The 22,634-nt window shown below is 40.6% G+C and overlaps 1 protein-coding gene across 2 annotated transcripts in view; it reads left to right on the top strand.

Moving 5' to 3' along the window:
* Positions 1-133: 133 nt before the first annotated feature.
* The window catches only part of tmem198ab (transmembrane protein 198ab), a 40,564-nt gene continuing 18,063 nt past the window's right edge, over positions 134-22,634 (top strand). The window contains exon 1 of one of the 2 annotated variants that reach the window (XM_084922151.1): positions 134-1,394. The gene's annotated coding sequence lies outside the window, so the exon portion shown is untranslated. The other variant, XR_014799472.1, reaches the window with a different exon arrangement.

Genomic DNA, 22,634 nt, shown 5'->3' on the forward strand with positions numbered 1-22,634 from the left:
AGGTTTCCCAGTTTGAACGATGCACTGATGTGATATTAAAGAGATTACGCACAACAGTCTGATTTTTATTTAAGGAGACAGAAGGACAAAGTCTCTTTTCTAAGGACAGATAAGTGAGATTTGAAATGAGAGTTTTTCCAGAGCAATTTTCTCACTTTTTAAATTTTTTTATTTTATCTTTTATTTTATTTTTTTTTACGAGTGACAGTACGCACAATCAAATATCACAAGTAACTGAATCTGACATACAATAAGAGAGAAACTTTCGTAACATATCGAACAATTACCTACACTCTTTGGCCCCTTTATTAGGTACACCTTGCTAGTACCAGGTTGGACCACCTTTTTCCTTGAAAAATGTGATGGGAACATTCCAGTTTGAGATGATCTGAGTTTTATGACATGTGGGCGAGATTTTTCTGTGTAGTTTAGATAAAGCTACAAAGACACACACAGACACAAAGGGGGGGGTTATGATCAAGTGGTCAATGTTCTGGCCAACCGATGACAGACCAAGTGTTACTGAAGGTCGTTGGGGTTTATTTCTGATTAAATGTGGGAGGAGAAATCTCAGCAGGTACATAAGACTGGAGGTAGAAATCAGTCAGTAAAATACTCCTATAATTAGTGACAGGTATAAATATGACCTCTCTGCCTTTAAACGCTGCTGCTGTACTTCTGTGACTTCTTCACTCTTGTTGTCAAATGCTAAAAGTTCCTTCTGGTTCTGTTTAACTGGTATTTAGAAGATCCCTCTATTTAGGGAACCCCATGACTTATAATTCCATTTGAAATACTCGGGGAGTGTGCTCCAAGGCCTTTACCAGCAGATAGTGCCTGTAGCTTTCGATATCAGAGCAATACTGAATTAATATTAAATAAACAGTATAAAAGGAAGCTTCATCCTGTGGTTGCATTTAAGAGCTCAGCCTCTAGGAGCCGCTGCTAGAATTTAAATGTCCCTCCTTCATAATCAGTAAAGCCGTGCAGGCTCTGACAAGTGAGCCCTCGTCATTTATTTTTTATTTTTTGCAGAGGCCATCCTCTACCCGCTTAATGCGAGCGGCTCAGTATCCTCCAACTATCCATTCAGCCGGCCATCCAACCAGCCCACAACCCGGATCATCCAGCAGCTCTTTTTGTTTGCTCACACACAGCTCTGCTTTATATCCGGCATGTAACGGTTATTTTACTAATCGTTTGCTGTAAGACTTTCTCCCCGATGGATGACTAGTCCGAGCGGCCGGGGATCCACCGCCCTGCAGGCTGCCGGGGAACACTGAGCACGCCGTCCGGGGTCAAAACGGTGGAAATGGTCGGTGTTTCGGGCTCGGAAGGCTCTTTTGGCCGTGATGCGAACGCGGACGAGGCGCGTCAACCTGTCGGGGATGATGGTGAGTGGCAGATTAACGCGCACGGCGCGCTTTATTTGTCTCAAACACTTGCTGTCAAACATCAGGAAGGAGCGCATCTTTATTTTAACTGATGCTTTTAGCTGGAGAGGACGTGTTTTTACGCACTAAAATGCAGACTCTTTGGGATTTAACTGAGGCCAGCTGGCTTCCTGTGATGGATGCTGAGCTCCGGTGATGTCTGACCCGGATGGCCGCATCGGGGTCGATCTTTGGTTGGAGTCAGTTGCTTCTCATTATAGCAGATGGATGGATGGATAATGGATGGATGGAGTATTTTTTAGAGAGGGCTGAGAGCATGTCTGTCTGAGTTTGAGCATTCCCAGAGGTCCCTGAAGTGATCTGAAACAAACTCCGGATTGGTTTTAAGCCTGGTTTAACCTCCTGATTTAGAATTTTAGGACTAGGATGATTAATTTTAGAAAATAAACATCATAGTCAAAGTAGTCGCTAGTTTCACTCATAAGCTGGGGTTAAATTTGGGAAATTGGAGCTGAAATTGGTTCAGATTCTTTGGTACTGAAACGTGAGTGGATTCATTGATATATAAAGCTAACTAGCAGCATGTTTTGGTTCCACCTCTCAGGTGTTTAACGTAGACCTTTGCCAATAACAGTTATTTAAAGGTTTAACATCATCCCAGAATTACGTTTGCAATTAGAAGAGTAATCATCTAGTCCGTAAAATGTTGGGAGATACTGGAAAAACTGCATCACACTATCCTGGAAATCCTCCTGAATACTATTTTTAGTCCAGATCTTTGGTGTACTATCACGGCATTAAGAGAAACCCAAGTATCATTGTGTTTGAGAGGCTGGAAGCAGAGAAAGGTTGAAATTCAGCTTTAAAAAAATATTTAGGTGATCAATTTGTCATATAGAGTGATTAATTTTCTGTCATTTTTTTTTTTAGGACAATGGGTTTTATCAGTTGTGGTTCCATAGTGTAGAGGTCCATTGATTTGAGAACAGGAGGATACATAAATCCCTTAGAGTTGGATCAGGAAGGGCGTCCAGCATAAAAATCTGTCAAAAAATCTGTCAAATTAGATATGAAGAAATACCTAAAGAAGAAGCTGAAAGTAGCACTAAATAATCCAAGTTAAATTTAACAGAGTTCACAACTGCAGTCAAGAGAGAAAGAAGTCTTGTCTCTCCCAATCCAACCTCAGGCATGCCTATGCCTGCAGTGGGAAGCAGTAAATCCAAAGTTCTCAGTTGGAGTTTTCAGCTGTGACGACCTCCGTAAAGTCAGACTTTGTGATTCAAGATGGCAGCAGAGTGTTGTAAACCGTAGAACCTGTAATCTGAACCACAGTTTTTAAGTATTTGTGTTTTGCTAACTAAGCTGTATACAGACCAGACTGTGCCCATGAACATTTTTGTAGATATAAGCCCCTCCCCCCAAAAAACAAATACTATATACTATAAAGGGTTCAGCGTAGTGTATCTTTCACATATCTGGTTTCACTTACCCAAATGCTTGCAATCAGGATAAATGGTCACACAAAGCTAGTTATAAACTTGCTAAGTTAACGCAGCATTTATGCTGATTATTCACATGAAATACTTGGTGTTTCCAGCATCTGACCAATCTAAAAGGGGCGTTTTGCAGAGCATATGACTTTTATTCCACAGAAAATTATACCTATGAGCATCACCTACTCTAGAGACATTATCAAATGGTTGCCAAATAAAAATTAATAAAGAACTTAAGACATGTACCCATAAAACTGTGCAAAATTTTTTTCTGCCAACACAAAAAAGGAATAGTTGCATTTAAGATTCTATATTTATTACTGATCCCCATCAGAGAAACACAAAGACTGAAAAACTGTTCTCCCTGCAGAGGTTCAATAAATCTTTGGTTGGAAGTGAAAGACCTTAGGAGTACAGTAAACTCAGAGCCAACCTTAAAGATACCTGGATAAGATGAAGTTCGGTTTTTTAGTACAGGGCTCAGGTATTGCTGTTGATCACTGAGTGGCCCTACCTCGCTAGAGAGCAAAACAAAGCCTGTTTTTCTGGCGACTGCCAATGGAAACGTGGCTGTGTTGTCACTCTGAGCTCTGACATCCAAGTTCTGAGGGGAAAGTTTTATAATTTATACACACCTGGTCAGGTGTAGACAATTGGAAATTAAATCCAGGCTACACGTCAGTACTGCAGTGCAAAGCATGGGTTGCAGAGAAGTGTGACACAAACAACTGATTGATCTCTGAAGTCAATATTTTTCAGAACGAACCTTACAAATATCACTTACATTGTATGATTTTTAAACATTTTTTTTAATCACACAGTAATTTAGACTTCCTGTTGCTGCTATGACTGTGGCACACTGTGTGTTATGACCGTGACTTAATATTAGGTTATAGATGTTTTCTGCCACAAGCTTCAAACACCACAAAGTTTGGGGAAGATTGAACAATTTGTGAGTTTAGCTGCTTCTTGTGCTGTGGCGAAACATCGAAATTCGCCAAGATGTTGCACGAAAATCCAAATGCTTTAGAAATTAGCACTGCAAACATCTTTAGATTGAACTAACCAAGGGTGAAGCCGATTTGACTAATTGTCTTGGTGGAGTACACCGCTGCATAAAACCTGAAAATGGCTAGCTGTGTCAAACATTTCATACTGATGTTAAAATGGCGGACTTCCTGTTGGGTTTAGGGTATGGCTCCAAGAAGCTTTTTTTTTTTTTTTTTTTTTGTACATCTTGGCATGTTACATGAAGCTGACAAACCTCATACACATAGGTGAAACCATAGATTGTAGAAAAGATGTATGTAGCTTCCAGGTCATAAAAATGAACCTAATGTGGATGTGTGTTCTTTTTAATGGCCAGCAGGGGGGGACTCCTCTGGTTTAATAGAAGTCTATGGAGAAACTGGTTCTCTATGAGCTCAGCAGATGGCTTTCTGATGTGTTTATGGCCCCATCACTATTCTCAAGTCTCACTGAAAAAACAAAACAAAACATGTAGTTATTTTTGTAGATTTTGGTCATTATTAGAATGACCTCAGTGAGACTTAGTTTCTCTTTTAATGAAGTAGTTACTTAAAAGAAGAGTGAAATCATTAATTATTTGGTTTTTATTTATATCTCATGTAATTTTATTTTACAGTTCCAATGTACAGCACTTTGTGTCAGCTGTGGTTGTTTTAAAGTGCTTTATAAATAAAGGTGATGATGATGATGATGAATCAGAAAAGAGGGCTTCCCAGGGTGTACTTGTGTACTAACAATTTGACAATTGCAAGGCAAACATAGCTGCTACATCTATTTTTATTCCATAACTTACTTCATAACACATATATTGCCTACAACAAAGGTGTTATCTTTAAAGGATGTGTATAAAATATTCATATTGTCAGAATATGATAAAGTAAAGCAGCAAGTTCTCACCTTAGAGAATCTGTAACAAGCATATGTTTGCCAGTTTTGTTTGGGGGAAAAACGAAGTGGTTATTCAAGCAACATAATAGTTACCTAACTAATTTCTGCAGCTAAAAACAATCAGCTCAAGCTGGCTGCTAGATAATTTTCAGCACTTAATGAACACTTTAAGTCTAAAATATTAAACAAACATTAATCAAGAAGGCACCTAGTCTGTAGCTGCACTCGTTACTGGAGGCAGTGGGTGAGGGTTGAAGGCTTTTAATGTGTTTCTATTTTAGGCTCGTGTAGCTGTGTAAGAAGCTGCAGAAGCTGGAGACACCCAGCTGTCCTCCCCACACATCAAGCTGAAACTCTGGGTTAATTCTGCCTTTTCATTCATCAAACTTTAACCATTTATTGCAGCAGTGGAGATGCAAGGCTTCGCACCAAGAACTGCAATCAAGTATTTGTGATAACTGGCGATGAGTCTTTTACATCTCTGAATTTTGGGACACTCTTCTTTGTAGAATTGCTTTAACCTCCTAAGAACTCTTTCACGGCATCCTTTTTTCATTTCTCTTTGCTATTTGGGCTGATTGGGACCTGATGAATGTAAAAAAAAAAAAAGAATTACATGATTTTTCTTTTAAACCTGATTTCTGTTTCTGAGAAAAACAAGATCCACATCTGAGGACATTCGCTTTAAATTTCGATAGAACAGTGGCAGCATAATATCCTCGTAAGTGGATATCAGGCTCTTGTAGAAAGCAGAATTCATGGTTCCATCAGTTACAGCAAGTCATCCTAAAGCAGCAAAGCAGCCCCAGACCGTCACACTGCCACCACCATGGTGTGATGTTCTTTTTATGAAGTACTGTGTTAGTTCTATGTGAGATGTAACGGGACTCAAACCTTCCATAAAGTTCAATTTTTGTCTCATCAGGCCACAGAATATTTTCCCAAAAGTCTTTGGGATCATCAAGAATTTTTTTGTTGTGTTGCTTTTTGAAAGCTTTTAACCTGATTCACCTTGTCAGTCCCTCAGCTGACAGTTTGTTCATGATTTACCAAAGGGGCAAGTACTTTTTTTACTCAGCCCTCCATTGTTGGTGGTTGACATCTGATTGTCCCCCTGACGGTCAGTCTTCACTAGAGTTTAAAAACATGAAACTTTCTACCTCTTGGTTTAAGAATTGTAGAAGCCACTTGAGAAATGAAACATCTTCCAGTCACTTTTCTTTTTCAAGCTCTTAAGACTATCTGGATGACTGAGAATTTACATAGCCATTAGCCAGGAGGAAGCTGGAAAAGTTGCCCATGCTTTTTATATCTAGTCATCTGCTCACAGAAATATCAAAAGGTTTAGTTAATGAAGTCATTGCATTGGTTTGTGGTTAGCTTGGGAGTTGATTTAAGACCTTGAAGGGTTTGGTACCTTAGTACCTCTGTGACATGCTGTCTGCGGCCTGTGTCTACCAACAATTTTTCATTTGCTGCAATATTATTAGTGTTTAAAAATAAAAACAGTAGCCTTTCAGTAGTCTACTTCCTGGTCCCAGTAATCATGTTACCTCATTTCTAGCTGCTTTATCAATTTCAGGTTACTGGTCTGTTGTTGGTTTCTATTATTATCATATTGAATTTCTGTTTATTTTATGGATTTAACCTTAGCTGTTGTCTTCTTTTTATGTTTTGTCTTTGCCATTAAAGAAAAATGAAATCTACCATATCAATCAAGTTTTTCTTGCTCGTTTTAAAGGTAGCATTAGCCTCTCAGACAGACCTGCTTTCTTTCACGAAAAGCCATTTGGAAATTGCTCTCAGCATTGGTACAGAGATAAATCCACCAGAGGAGAGCAAAATGAGCCTTTTCTGCACCCACAGGAGCAAAGAATGACCCAGAATGCATTGCAGGCTCCAAGTCAAGTTGGGTTTTAATGAGTGGAGCTCATCCTTCATCATCATACCTGACTGAAAAACTCAGTTCACCTTCACTTACAATTGGCTCGTGAAACCTTTAGAGTCCTTTAAAAGCCATTCTGGGCAGTGAAGGTTTTTTCTAACTGAAGCAGGTTAACTGAAAGTAAAAGGCAGCATTTTGTGATGAAAATAACTCCTGATATGTTTTGAGTTTTCCAGACTTGAGTTATGAAACAGTGTGAGGATGCGAGCCACTCAGAGCAGCTGCCTGATAAAAACCCTGCAGACCTTGAGCCGGCTCTTTGTGTATTCACTGTGTGTCAGGCCACCGTCTTATCGGTGCAGTCAGGCAGCACGACTCGAGCTCTGCAGCCCGCCAGGGGAATGAAAATGCCACAACACGTCACTACAGATTCGCTAGTGGGTCAACGTCTCTGGCATGGTGCTGCTCACGTCCTCCTGGCCCCCACCCTCCCCTCCTGTCTGTCTGATGTAGCTGAGTTTGTTCTTGTCTGGAGCATTGAGTCACAAACAGCTATGCAGGTCCTGGAAGAAAACCTAAACTGATAAACACAAGGACACTAAGAAAACATTTGTACTTTGAAAGAAAAAAAAATGCTTTAGAAGTGGCAGCACAAGCAGTGAAAGAAGCATTATGTGCTAGTGATGTGCATAGTAATACACAGTCGAGTTTGATCAAAGAAGCAACATCACCAGGATCAAACAATGACCTTTTCTTAGTTGCACCCCTTTCTCCTACACTGACATGTTTTCTCCCTTCCCTAAAATGTAAATTCACTCTGTGTGTAGTTCACCTCGAGTCAGGACGACTAAAGGAGAAGACAAGAACAAGTCAATCTCTCGGGGTTTCTGTAGGTGCGCTTTTGGAAGAACTTTTAACCGCTGTCTACAGCTGCCTTTGTCTGTGGTTGATCTGAGTGATATCTCTATGCGTGTCTTTTCTTAATCAGGTTCAGAACTTCATTCAAAGTCAAGTCAGTGCTTGTTGTTGGTGTGTTTTGGACCTCAGGGCCACCATACTACAAATCTGTATTAAGAGAAAAAAATCTACAAGTGCTCAAGTACTTCCTGCTGTTTTTCTGCAATTATTTACAGCACAGCTTAGATATGAGTAATTTAAATCTCGTCATCTCTCTGTGAGCGTGAGACTTTATAGAGACATCTATGTGCCTACTAGTTGAGGAGATGCAAGTTAAGCATCTTTTGTGCAGACCTGGAAAACAGTCGTACAGGAACCCTGTACGACTGTTTCCCTACAGGAAAGGGTTATTATTCATTATAGGATGCACTTTAATCCTACAGTTTTATCTTTAAAAAACAAAACAAAACAAAAAACTAGGAAAATTTACACATTTTGACTCTCTTCATAGTAACTTCAGGGTTTTAGGCCATGTTCATCTCTTTAAGGTCCACTGTAGTTTTAGTTTGGTGTTGTTTGGAGGTCATTGGGTTCTCTTCACAAACAGGTTCATTATGTTGAGCTCTCCTGTTCTATTTGCTGTTTTTTGTACCTGCTCGAGGAGCAGACGTCCAAGGAGCTGTGGGAATTGTGGTGTTTGTGTCAGAGCTTCCTGTGCGGTGTTTCAGGGTCCAGCAGAGATGATAAGCGCACCAAGTCAAACTAATTAGTGTACAGACTCAAACAGAGAGCTGAGACCTGCGGGGTGCTGAGAGCCAGATGTTTGTTCAGAAGGTTGCGGCTTGTTGTTGGAGCTGACAGGTGCGGCTGGGCAGTCTGAGTAAAGGCTACAGCTCGTTCCTGCTCCTTTGAGCTTAAAACAAGCAACTCTTAACTGGGAATTAATTCAACTGAACATTTAAAAAAAAAAAAGTAATATTTATTTTTACTGCCTTATTGTTTAAGGTTAAAGACAAGAAATATGTAGAGAAAAGCCCCCTGCTTGCACTCAAACCTGAGATTCGTGCCCAAGTCAGTCAGCTGTAATCTAAATCATAATCAAGCAAAACTGACAAACAGCAACATGAAACCTCTGTCTTGTTGCTGTTAATGTGAATATTTTTTGTTGGGTAAACCAAGCAAAGCACATTTACACTGATGTTTATGTGGATTAAAGGCAAAGGTAAAACAGTCATCCTTCAACTCGACTTTCATTTTTACAAAGTGGGATGTCATAGGGAGTGGTAGTCCAGCTGGTTTTGAACTTGAGCTGTGTTTTCATTTGGCACAACAATTCTTCATTGGATGTTTCATTGGAGGGCTACGGGCTAAGCTAAAGCTAACACCACACCGGCTGCCTTTACCCAGTATTTTCCTCGCCAATGTCCGTTCTCTGGCAAACAAAATGGATGAGATACGGCTCTCCATCACTAACAACAGACGGATTATGGACTCAAATGTCATGTTTTTCACCGAAACATGGTTGAACAACAGCTGCCCAGACAATGCTATCGAGTTAGCAGGACGCCACACACACCGAGCCGACAGGCTAGCAGATGACTCCGGCAAGACCAGAGGTGGAGGTTTGTGCATTTATATTAACAATGCTTGGTGCATGAACTCCACTACTACTGAGAGTCACTGCTCACCTAATGCGGAGTTTTTAATGGTCAAATGCAGACCTTATTATCTCCCCAGAGAACTCACTTCGATCATACTCACTGCCGTGTATATACCCCCCGACGCTAATGCTAGGTTGGCCATGAAAGAACTTTCTGCAGCCATTAACAAACACCAGAATAAACACCCCAAGGCTGCTTTTATTGTTGCTGGCGACTTCAACCACATCAACTTAAAGACAGTCCTCCCCAGATTCCACCAACATGTCTCCTGCCACACCAGAGGAGACAAGACTTTAGACCATGTGTATTCCAACCTGGCTGGAGCCTACAAAGCCACACCCCTCCTCCACATTGGACAATCGGACCATCTCTCCCTGTTCCTCACACCTAGGTATTCACCACTCATCCAACGTGTGAAACCTGCTGTGAGGACAATTAAAGTGTGGCCAGAGGGGACAGACGCAGTGCTCCAGGACAGATTTAAAAACACAGACTGGAATATGTTCACCCACACAGACCTGGACCAGTACGCCTCATCTGTACTGGATTACATCTCCAAAACCACAGACAGTGTCACCACCCAGAAACGGATCACCATGTACCCCAACCAGAAGCCTTGGATGAACCGGGATGTTCGTCTCCTCCTGAAGGCCCGCAACACCGCCCTTAGGTCAGGAGATGCACACGCCTACAGTACAGCCAGGGCTAATCTAAAGAAGGGCATCAAAAAAGCCAAACACCATTACAAAAAGAAGGTAGAAGAACACTTCTCCAACTCCAACCCCCGACGCATGTGGCAAGGACTCCAGACCATCACAGACTACAGGACCACCAAACCCTCCCCCGCATCCTCTGATGTCTCCTTCCTCAACGAGCTCAACAACTTTTATGCTCGTTTTGAGCGAGGGAACCCCACAACCACAACCAAAGCAGACGTGACGCCAGACCACCAACCTCTGACTCTCTCCCCCACCGATGTAGGAGTGGTGCTGAGCAGGATCAATGTCCACAAGGCTGCAGGTCCTGATGGCATCCCCGGGCATGTTCTCAGAGCGTGTTCTGGGGAGCTTGCAGGAGTGCTGACAGACATATTCAACCTGTCCTTGGCCCACGCTGTGGTACCGGCCTGCTTCAAATCCACCTCCATTGTCCCGATACCCAAAAACTCCAACCCATCTTGCCTCAATGACTACCGCCCAGTAGCACTCACCCCCATCATCACTAAGTGCTTAGAGCAGCTGGTCCTAGCACACTTCAAATCCTGTCTCCCCCCCCACCCTGGACCCCCACCAATTCGCATACCGCCAGAACAGGAGCACAGAGGATGCAGTCTCCATCGCACTGCACTCTGTCCTCTCACACCTGGACAACAACAACACCTACGCCAGAATGCTTTTTATAGACTTCAGTTCAGCGTTCAATACAATCCACCCCTCACAACTCATCAGGAAACTGACAGACCTGGGCATCAGTTCCCTCATGTGCAAATGGTTACTGGACTTCCTGACCAACCGGCCCCAACATGTCCGGCTGGATAACCACTGCTCATCTACCATCACAATGAACACCGGTGTACCACAAGGCTGTGTGATGAGCCCTTTCCTCTACTCCCTCTTCACCCACGACTGCAGACCTGCTGATGGTTCCAACACCATCATTAAGTTTGCAGATGACACCACGGTGATTGGCCTCATCAGTGACAACGATGAGGCCGCCTACAGGGAGGAGGTGGATCGTCTGGCTGAGTGGTGCGACACAAACAACCTGCTGCTTAACACTGAGAAGACCAAGGAGCTCATCGTGGACTACAGGAGGAATGCTGACCCACATCCACCCATCCACATTAAGGGGACGGCTGTGGAGCGTGTGAGCAGCTTCAAGTTCCTGGGAGTCCACATCTCCGAGGATCTCACCTGGACGACCAACTGCTCCAAGCTGGTCAAGAAGGCTCACCAGCGCCTCTTCTTCTTGAGGACTCTGAGGAAGAACCACCTGTCCTCAGACATCCTGGTGAACTTCTATCGTTGCACTGTATAACAGTCTGGTACGGGAACTGCTCTGCCTCGGACCGGAAGGCGTTGCAGACGGTCGTGAAAACTGCCCAGCGCATCGCCGGAGCACCACTTCCTGCCATAAAAGACATCTACAGGAAGCGGTGTCTGAAAAGGGCTGGGAAAATCATCAGAGACCCCAGTCACCCATCACATGGACTCTTCACCCTCCTGCCCTCTGGGAGGCGCTACAGGAGCCTCCGGACTAAGACCACCAGGTACCGGAACAGCTTCTTCCCCACAGCTGTCAGACTCCTGAACTCTGTCTCCTGACATCTGACCCACGTTAACACATGGACTGAACATACACACACCCACAATGGACAACTGTACCCTCAAACACACAATAATAACATGGACTGAACCACCACTCACAACCACTAGCACTTTATATAGCCTCTGTAGAAATTATCCACATATCTCACTTATCTTAACTGCACTACTGTATAGCTCTGTAAATAATCATTCTGTACATACGATAATTTTTAACCCTACAACTGTTTACAACTTGCATAGTTCCCATTTCTGTATAACTGTATATCTCAGATTTCTGTAAAGTTATTTATTTCATATTCTGTATAATTTTTCATATTTATATCCTGTTCATATCCTGTACATAGCTTGTACTCACTACAGCCTGTACATACCTATAGTTATAGAATATTCACAACATACTTCATACCGTGTACATTATAACATACCATAATAGACCCATTTCTGTAATATACTTACATATCTATATTATTGCTAATATATATTGTAATATATCTATATCACTAAAGCACTTCTGGATGGATGCAAACTGCATTTCGTTGCCCTGTACCTGTGCATGTGCAATGACAATAAAGTTGAATTCTATTCTATTCTATTTCAGAAGGTTAAAGCAGGAGTCCACGTTGACTGTCTTTTGCTCAGGAACGATTTCAAGCTGTGCAACCCAGAGCGTCCTCACTTGACGCTTTGCCTTTGGACTCATCAACTGATTAAACTGCTAATTTGTAGCCGGAGTACCAGCTCTGATCACCAGCGAATATCCTCCACATGCCATTCGGCTAACTTTGAAAAAGGATGTTTGCTCTCTGTAAGTTTGAAGTCTACAGAAAGCACAGTGCATGTGGAAGCTAGATGAGGATGAAGAAGATGATCTTGATAGTCCTAACGTTCACAAAGAATTAAAAAAAAAACAACTTCCCACTGGGTTTGATGACATCTGGAGGAGGAGTCTTTCATTAACCAAACAATTATTTAATTAAAATTAATTTGTAAAAATTAACTTGATTTAACTTTAATTGTTCAGAATATGGAATAATAATAATTGACTGCTGCCCTTCAGTCTAGGTGATTGTTTAAACCCATTCGAATAACAAGTCCTCTAGTTTTTGTAAGGCAGTTAAGGTTTCCAGTATGGTAGTGCCTTGATCCTATGCAGAGGACAGATACCCATAATCCTTTACTCTGTGTAGCCAAAGTCAAACAGACAACACACAATCATCAATCCTACATATGTGAGACTCCAAGCCGATGTCGACCTTGTTATCGATGACCGAAAAAGCATTTTCAAATCTGTCTCGTCCCTCCAGTCAGGATTGTTCAGCTGCTGGAACGCGCTCCATCATCTAAACAACCTTGGCTCTTAGAGATCAATACCTGTGACGAACGGACTGTGTTTCAGTATCAGTCCATCAGGTTTCCAAAATTATGCAAGCTTGTTAATGGCGCTCTAGTTCTCCTTACAGCATCAGCAGGTTGGGAAAACACAGCTTTAACTGGAAAAATGAACAGCACAGTTCTGATTCATCCCAGTATGTGAAGCAGTGGAGCTGGAATAATTGTGTTGATCATAGCTGATGGCCACGGTCCATCTCGTTTCAAACCCTGCAAAACGCAATCAACCCTCCTATTGATCAGTGCCACGATCCCAGTGTTATTGAAGCTCGGGTGAGCAGAGAAGAGCATGGACTATTTCTGCACGTGAACAAGAACGTGGCTGTTGCTAAATAGCAAGTACGCCAAGTTCTTATTTGAGATGTTTACTCAGGAGACTTCCACATATGGGAGGAGGCAGCGCGGCCATTCTTCAACTGGAACAGCAGCGTGTCTTTTCCCCTTAATTTCACAGTGATTAATATTTAGGATGAAGTTCTATATACTACAGAAAGTTATTCTATGTCTAATTAAAGTTGTTGGAGACACTGACTCGAGTAATACAATCACTGTACATACAAAGCGATTATCAGAACAGTGTTGGATCCTTGTAGGTAATTTATGGTTTTCATAGTAGATTAGTTGATTTTCCTAAGGTTTAAAGAATCTTTGCATAACCTTGACATGTCATGACAAATGCTATGCTTATGCTATATTGTGCATGTGCATGTGTGTGTCAGAATTGATCCTAAACACACAACTATCCTTCCAAGAAATGTCCTGTTGACTGTAGTTTTACCCTGAAGGTTAATTCACAGTTTGGTCAAGCAGGCTTCATGAGATGAAACTGTCTTTTTTTCTGGGTAATCTGAAGTTTAATTTTTTGTCTAATGTGGAGAATTGCTTGATACCCAGCGTAACAGCTAGCTGGCTAACAGCTAGCTTATCTGCAATGCCACGTTCTGGCCAACAGATGGCACTCTTACAAATGTCAAATTTGATTTCACTGTAATTATATCAGACGAGTGTTTGTGTCCAGTCACAGCCGTCAGTGACAGCTTAACGCTCACACCAGATGTGAGGAGTAATACGTGAGCATTTCGTTTACATAGGATAATAAACTTTTTTATTTGAATATTTTTTATTTTTTGCTTATTTTTAAAGGAAATGTCCATGTGATTTCTGTGATCATTTATAGTATTTTTCTTTATTGTTTTACATGAGGTATTGATTAAACTGAATACCAACATTTTTATTATAAGTATATGAACATACAGAACATATTTAAGAACTGAATAAATATTATTATTAATATTTTCTAAGATAACAGCAAAGTTTCCGTCCAGCTAAATCAAATTGAAATGAGAAACTTTTAATTGACCAAAAGTTATCTCAAAGTTGTGTTCATGCAGGCAACGACTTAAAATTTAATAATAATAACTCGAGTTGAAGAACAGCTCCCTCACAGGTTTCCTTTTCACTCATGGAACATACATCCATGTTCACAACTACTGTCAGCCTTCCTCTATTGTAAGTTTTGTGTTATACTTCACAGATTTGTTGACGTTATACCCTCATAACAAAAGTTATTTGTTCCAGCGCTTTTTCTTCTTTCTCTGTTGATCTGCTAATACTAGTATCCCCAGTGTGGCTGTGCCTCTGTGTTTAGTTTCTCCTCCTTGGGAACAGATCAGTGGTGTTTCTGGTCGTCTCCCTCAGTGTGCTGTTGGATGGGAAACAGTGAGGCGACTGGATCAGCTGGGGGGGGGGGTTCAGACATGCTGTGCAGCAGGATTAGGACAGTGTGAAAAAGAGAGGAAGCCTTTGTTGTGGGAGGGTGGCACTTGCATAAGAAAGATAATAGGGGTATTTCTTCAACACGTGCTGCTGTAGATCTGAGAGTACCTGAGAGGCGTCTTAATCCCAAATGTCTTTAGGTTTTATGCTGCCAGTTTCTCCAGTAATTTGAGTTTTTCGATGTAAAACATTAGTCCAGATCTTGCCTGACCTTGCTTTAGATTATTTTACGGGTACAGGATTAAATTAGTGACAGGCTTTAGTTCAGTGTGAATCGCTTTAAAAGTTTAAAGATGTTAAAAACTAGTTTTTCATATTCCTCACCTTACTTGTTAAACTTGTTATTTCTCATCATCTGCAGCTGAAAACAATTTTCAGACTAATTGATCACTCACCGTGGGACCAGTCTAACAACTGACATTAATCTGGTGTTTGACAAGATTTTTAATCTTTAATTTGAAAAAAAAAGAAAGAGGTTTAATCATCTTGAGATAAACATATTTTTTTGTAGCCGCCTGTGTGTGTACAGCAACAGAGAACAGTGTTGAAAACAGTATGCTGAAAAGCATGTACATGTTGTTAGGTCTGCCGTGGTTCTTTTACACTGGGATTTTCCATCCATCTCTGGGGTTTATAGAGACTGGTCCAAAAAATTAGAATATATCCAGTGAGCAGCAGTGCGCTGGGAGAAAACATCTTGTTAATGTTAATGGAGAATGACCGGACTGTTTTGACCTGCTAGGAAGGAACTAGTAATGCAAATAAACACTTGTTACAACGAGGTATGCAGACAAGCATCACTGAAGGCACAACATGTTGAACCTGAATTAAAGATGGTAATTAATCAGTTAGATGTTATTTGGATCATTCTTAATCCTTCTCATTATTATTATTATTATTGTTTTTTTTCATTTTATTTATGAACAACATCTATCTGTCTGTCTATCTATGACTAAAATAACCTCTTCAGCTCTCTCAGCAGTGTGGTAGGATAAAAACTCCTCCTTCTTTACTGATCCCTTATCAGCAGATTCTCCCCATTTTGCCCAATCAGAGGAAATGACAGGAGCGACACGTGCTTTTTATAAGTGGAGCAGCCCATTCAGTCTCAGCCTTATGTAACCCGCTCAGTGTGTGTCTGAGGAGGTGTGAGAACGCCTCGGCCTCTTGGCGCCGTCGGTCGTGCCTCATCCTCGCAGAGTCGTGCCGGTGTTTGTGGGCGAGAGCCGATGTGCAATCTGAAAATAATATTCATCTGACCGAGTCACGTAATGTTGTCATGTGAAATGTGAGTCACCTCCACCAGTGAAGTTTAAGTGAGCTTTATGTCCTGTCTCAGCATCATTCAGAGCACAGCAGACATTAGATGGGCATTTTTGAATTTTGATTTTAACCTGCTGAGATAACGTTACAATGCCACTTTAAAGGTGGCACTCTGGATGTAAAAACAGTTCAAAGTGAAGATCAGAAGGAAAATGGCAATTTGTATCTTGTAGTTTAAAGTATATTTAGTTGTCTAAAACCTTGATTATCAAGTAGGTTGTTTTTTTTTTTTTTTTTTTTTTTAAATCTATCCATTCTCCTCCGCTTATTCTTTTTAGGGTCGCAGGGGGGCTGGAGCCTATCCTAGCTACCATACCAGGTTGCCAGTCTGTCGTAGGGCTAACACATAGAAACAACAACCGTTCACACTCAGATTCACACCTATGGGCAATTCAGAATGACCCATTAACCTAACACCATTACCTGCATGTCTTTAAGTCTGAGAGAGTCATAGCTTTCTTCTTCTTTTTTTTTTTTTTTTTTACCAAAAGACAATTTTTTTTTGTACTTCACAGCCTGATCTCAAACACTTGATCTATTAAACTGGGTTAAAGTGACTTTATGACAACAGATGAAACAAAAATTAAAAGTGGTGGTAATCAGCTCTAATGTTAGCTTGCTAGGCTAACTAGCGCATTCATTCTTGGTATAAGCTATTTAACATATCTTTTTAAATAAAAGATGTTTATCCTAGCTTGCTAGCTTCTATTCTCTCATTGAAATGCTGGCATGAATGCTGACTCAAGTAAAAGCTTAAAGGGGTTGAGTAACTGGTAAATAGAGTTTGCCAGTTAGCTTATGGTGAACTATTATCATGGTGAAATTAATCTAGGCCTGTCTTCTTTAGGTTTGATCTTTTGGATCAGAAGATGGAGTTAGAGTATATCCTGAGAACATTTTAATCTTTAAATTGAATGCTCAAAAAGTAAGATTGGTTCCCATGAGCAGTATTTACAGTTGTGAGAGTTACAGTAAAATGTTGTTATAAGTCCTGTCCATGTTGTCTGTTTTGGGATAGCCCAGATTAAAACTTAATTTAGATTTTTCTCATTTTTTTTTACATTTTTAGTATTACAGCTTTTTTCTCAGGAATGACTGGCATCCCTTGGAAAGTAGAGTTTTGCCACCCTGCTGCTCTTGGCACTGTTTGGTCCTAATAATCTGACCTGCCTGTCACCCATGTGTATGTCTAAGACATGTGATCCCCATGATTCTGCTGCCACTGGCCACATCCTCCTCTGTGCACGGTCACATTTCCACAGCAAACCCCAGCTGGTATTGATTAACATGTGCAGAGGGATGGCAGCTGCAGTGCTAGGTTATCAGTGGGACGATTGACAGTGGCGCCCTCTCTTTTCCGTCTCTTCTGTCTCTCCCGGAAGCTGACATGTAAACCGTTGACACACTCGGTCCTCCGCTGTGAGCGGCGGGAAGCTGGCAGCTCGCTCTGAGCTCATCATGAACAGGCCTGTTCTTGGCAGCTCACCCATCAGCCTGTTACCTTGGATGGCTGATGAATAACACCAAGAGACAGAGAGAGGTCTGTCTGCATCATAGGCTCATTTTCTCAATAAACCACCGGCATTCAGACGAAGAGGGAAGAGAAGTTTTCTAGAGAGCGTGAGATGGGACAATTTTCCTCAGGTCAGTGATGTTGTTAAACTTGGGATGTATTGAATATGAACAGTGCTTTAATTTCTGTTGTCATGTGATGATGTGCTTATTACAAAAGGCACATCATCACATTACAAATTTTGGGTGTTTTGGTCCACCACTGAGTAACTAACTAAACTAAATAAATTGAAAACTAAATAAAAAGGAAAATTAATACAGGAGAAACATAAATAGAAAATACTAGAAACGGATTCATGCCTATAATATACACATTTTTAATATCAGTTTTGGTGTATTTCATGATATATAAAATTTCTATGGAGTCCTTTATTTCTATATGTCTGATTTTATCTGTTTTGGTCTTCCATATTTTAAATATTAAAAAACTAACAAAATTTATGAATGAATATATATATATAGACTAAAAAAGAAACCGGAAACAGGGTAAGCAATACGAAGGAGAATACACACACACACACATATATATATGTATATGTGTATATATTTATATATGTATGTATATGTGTGTTTTCTTGTTTTGAATCATAGGAATGGTTACCAATGCAAAGTGATCTTAAAACGAGTTGGAGTGCAGTGAGTAATACATTATGAAGCTCTTATGTAACACAGCATGGTGGGAAGGCAACGGCTGTGTTTTTTTTTCTTCCCCCCCTTTTATACTCTTTCTCCTTTCTTTCTTTTGTTTTCACTCTCCCTTTTCAGTGTTTTCCTATCAGACCTTAAACAAATCACCACATCCAAAACCTTTAAAATCTCTTATCCAAGTCAATTGTTGATTAATAACTAGAGGTGATAAATCTTTTCAAGTCTGAAATGTGACAAAAACAATCACATTTTGATGTTGCATTCATAATAAATTGCTACCAAAAAAATCCATGTTTTTCAAACAATATTTATAGTTTTTTATACTTTTTGTAATTCCCCTCTATAAATTTAAACTTTCACCACCAGGTTCAGTGTTTTCTTTATTATTGTTATTATTATTATTTGTAGTGCCTGGGTTAATAAGGGTTAGAAAAACTTTACTGCACCATCTTGTGGTAGCAATTGATACTGCATGAAGGTACAGCTTATATCTAGTTCAACATGAGTTGATATCTCACCCACACAACACATGGACGTCTTTAAAGTAATTTCTTCAACTTCTGTAAACTACTTTGTGGACTTTTAGAGGGTTTTAAACTGTCTTTAAACATTATATTTTATTAGTTATTCAGTGTTATGCAATTCCACTTGTTCAGTCTGTTTCTGCACATGGTTCATCACTCTTCTCTGAGCCCTCTTCACCAACAAACACAAACACCCACTGAAACAAAAAGTTGAGGACATGACTTCACTTGATATTATAAATATTTTCAGAGTTGAAGGCATTGAGGTAGAGCAGGGGTGGGCAACTCCAGGCCTCAGGGGCCCGTGTCCCTGCAGGTTTTAGATGTGTCCTTGAACCAACACAGCTGATTTAAATGGCTAAATTAGCTCCTGCAGTTCTCCAGAGGCCTGGTAATGAACTAATCATGTGATTCAGGTGTGTTGACCCAAGGTGAGATCTAAAACCTGCAGGACACCGGCCCTCGGGGCCTGGAATTGCCCACCCCTGAGGTGGGCAATTCCAGTGGCAGTGGTGGGTCGAAAATCTTGGGTCCCAACTGTTGAATAGAACATGTGAAATACCAATGTTGTTTCTCCATTTTTACAGCCGTAAGCTACAGTCTGACTGTAATAGACAATTGTTTTTTGATCCAGAAGGAACCATGGGTTTATGAGGATCCTGGTGTTAAAATGTAGGTAAAAATGAGACATTTCATAAGCTATAACTTATTTTGAGCGGATACTGACCACACATGGTGATATGACACTTGAAAATTTACCTTTTTGAAGGTTTCTTCACTGAATAATCCGGAAATGGATCAAACATCCAGAGCATTAACACCTGTGTCCATCCCTTTACGTCACAGCTGGCACACTTTTATTGAAACTATGATGTTGATGGTTAATGGCTGCTATAGAAACCATCTTTTCTCTTTAAATTGTGACACTTGGAATGATTGTGAGACTGATTTTAGTTGAAGTTTTTAACTGTGCTTATAAAGTTTCTGAGGATGTGAAGCAGGAACTTTTTTTCAGATATGACTGATTTTGCTCTTCATTTCTAAACCTGTAATTGCTGCGTGGACATTAGTGTGTTCACTTCCTGCTAACAGGAAGTTGGATTGTGGTATTTTAAGCCCAGCCGGTGCAGCAGATCTATGAACAGTTGTTGTGATATTTCTCACCATTGCCGAAGCTTTGGCGTCAGTCACGACCGTGACACAGGCGGTCACGTTGTGTGTTGTCATTTTTGTGTTGGTGGAAGCTGTTGGGTGACACAGCAACAACTCAGATTTTTTATCTTTTTATTTTTTGCAGTTTGTGTGTAAAGTTTCTCAAGTGCGAAAATTGCTGTCGCACTTTAACGCAGCCGTATGTTCACAGTGGAAAGTTTTCGTGCTGTAAGCGACATCTCACCAGAGTTATCCCAGAGAATCAATGATGTTTAGCTCCTTTAGCTTGTCTGGAGCCACATTAGAGCACCTGAGTGTGAATTACAATGAAAATTTTCAAGTCCATTAGGTACAATAGTCTCATGGGTACATAACACTGCTGTTATTCAAAATCTTCCAGGATATTCTCTGTAAATATTTCCCTTTTATTGTGACCCTAATCACCAAAATAATCCAATTTTCTCTCCCTCATATCCAGATATTTAAGGTTAAAATAGTCAAAAGAATAAAGGATCTCATATCATCATGAACCCGTGGAGTTAAAGATCAATCTGAGTAGTGGAGGAAAATTGGAAAATCATAAATGCGAAGGAAAACATGACAAAGTTCCTTTTCTTTGATTTTTACTGTGTCATAAAACAGTAAGAAAGCATTCGATTTGTCTGTAGTGGAGTCATTTAAGGTTTGCATGTCAAGGCCATTTTCTTCTGCTGATGCCACTTTGCACCAAATTAGTGGAAAATTTGTAACATTCATTTGAAACTTTCTATTTTTAGACATAAGTTTGAGAAACAAATCGCAGAAGCTAGATGTTTGACCTCGGCTGTTTGAGCTTGTAGACATTTACACCCTCTAAACGTCCTCTCCTACTAAAGCACGCTGTTAAAAACACATGAAATCTTTGTTTTAGATGTTTTAGTCTTGTTGCACAGACCACTTTGAGCTGCTTTTGGTTGTAATTTCCAACTGAAATGAAACCAGGGAAGTGAGATTAGTCTTTACAACTTCACACAGGAAAAATACTTGTGGACAAAGATGACTTCCAAAACATCCCCATCTGGATTCTCCAAGATTTCAAGGACTCATTTAGTCCCTAGAAGAACTTGAATACTCTGCATTTTTCTCCCATGGCGAGCCAGAACACTCTCGGATATCGAGTGAAAATCTCTTTAAGAAACTTTAAAGTCGAAAATATCAGACCCTCTCCCCCTGGGCGCTAAACTGTCTGCTCTGAAAAGCCCTGACTCTGATCACGAGGGAAGCAACGATAAGCTCAGTTCAATCTCATGTTCTCCAGCTGCTAATTATGGACCATAGTCAAACCATATTAGTAAATGGATTAAAAAAACAAAACAAAACATAGTTTGAGCCACATGCTGACCTCTAGCAGCAAATCACGGGAAGTGCATAGAGGATGATGATGACAACATGATGTTAACTTGTTTATACACCAATCTGCGGTTAATCATTAGCTATTAATCATCTCTGACTGCCCTCCAACCAGTCGTAGCAGATGGCCTCCCTACCCTGAGCCTGGTTGTAAAGGAGGTTTCTTCCTTTTTAAACTGAGTCCAGACGCTTTTCTTTGCAAGCTCCTTTGACTACGATGACCTGGATGACTGAGAACCTTCACAGACTTTTTAAACTGAGTTTTTCTTTCCCACTCTTGCCAAGTGCTTGCTCCATAGGAGGATTGTCTTATAGTTTCGGTTTTCTCTGTATTATTGAGGTGACTGTTGCTATGATTTGGTGTTATTTAAGTAGAACTTAACTGAATTGAACTGAATTAATGTGACACTATAGAATCAGGCAAGGTCACGGTGATGAAGTGATGGTTACAGACCAGTCTCCAGGGCCTTGATGGCAGTTGTAGGGTGACTTCACTGGTTGCTAGCATATTTTTGTAGCTGTAGTTTGACTAGAAGTGGTGGACTTAACTGTAAATACTGCCCAGCTACTTTCTGAGCTGTAGTGAAACTGTGAAACACAAACTGGAAATTAAGACGGTTCACCTTCAGAATAAAAGTTGCGCCTTTTGAAACTCGCAGTGCGGGGGCACAACTTTTATTTTGGAGGTGAACCATCTCCATTTTTAGTTTTCATTGCACAATGAGTTTTTCCACCACTTGGCTAGTAGTTAGTGAGTATTTGCAGACAAACATGAAAACTACAGGCAACCAAAATAATTTGTTAGCATGACGTCACGCGTGAAGCCTCAGTAAAAAATAAAACATCTAATTTTTAATGATAACATTAATATATTAAACTTTAGGCCTTTAAGTCTTTCTAGTCTGGATCAAGTGATGAAGTGAGTTTCTGTTTAAAATAAACAAATAAATACTTAGTTCATCAAGCTGAAAACCGCAGCTAATAATGTGGGATTTAAAAGATTAAGCCTCATTATCAGGACTTATCTGTATCTCACTGTCACTGAAAGCATAGTGATCTCTCACTCCAGCAGTCCAGCTCTTTAAAACACTGGATTAATGCAGTAAGGCCACTATAGCTGCACGCTGTAAACATATGGCTAAGCAGGCACTGCTGAGGTCATCTGGGTTTCTGGCTTCTTATTGGGTGAAGCCCAGCCTTCTGACAGGCTTGGAGACCTCCCCCGAGGGGATTAACAAAGCCGAGTGTGTCAGTGAGTGCAAACAAACACACATACGTGAACGC

Source organism: Perissodus microlepis, chromosome 23 (genome assembly GCF_051167445.1).
Source record: "Perissodus microlepis isolate ML-2025 ecotype Zambia chromosome 23, ASM5116744v1, whole genome shotgun sequence".
Lineage (NCBI taxonomy): Eukaryota > Metazoa > Chordata > Actinopteri > Cichliformes > Cichlidae > Perissodus > Perissodus microlepis.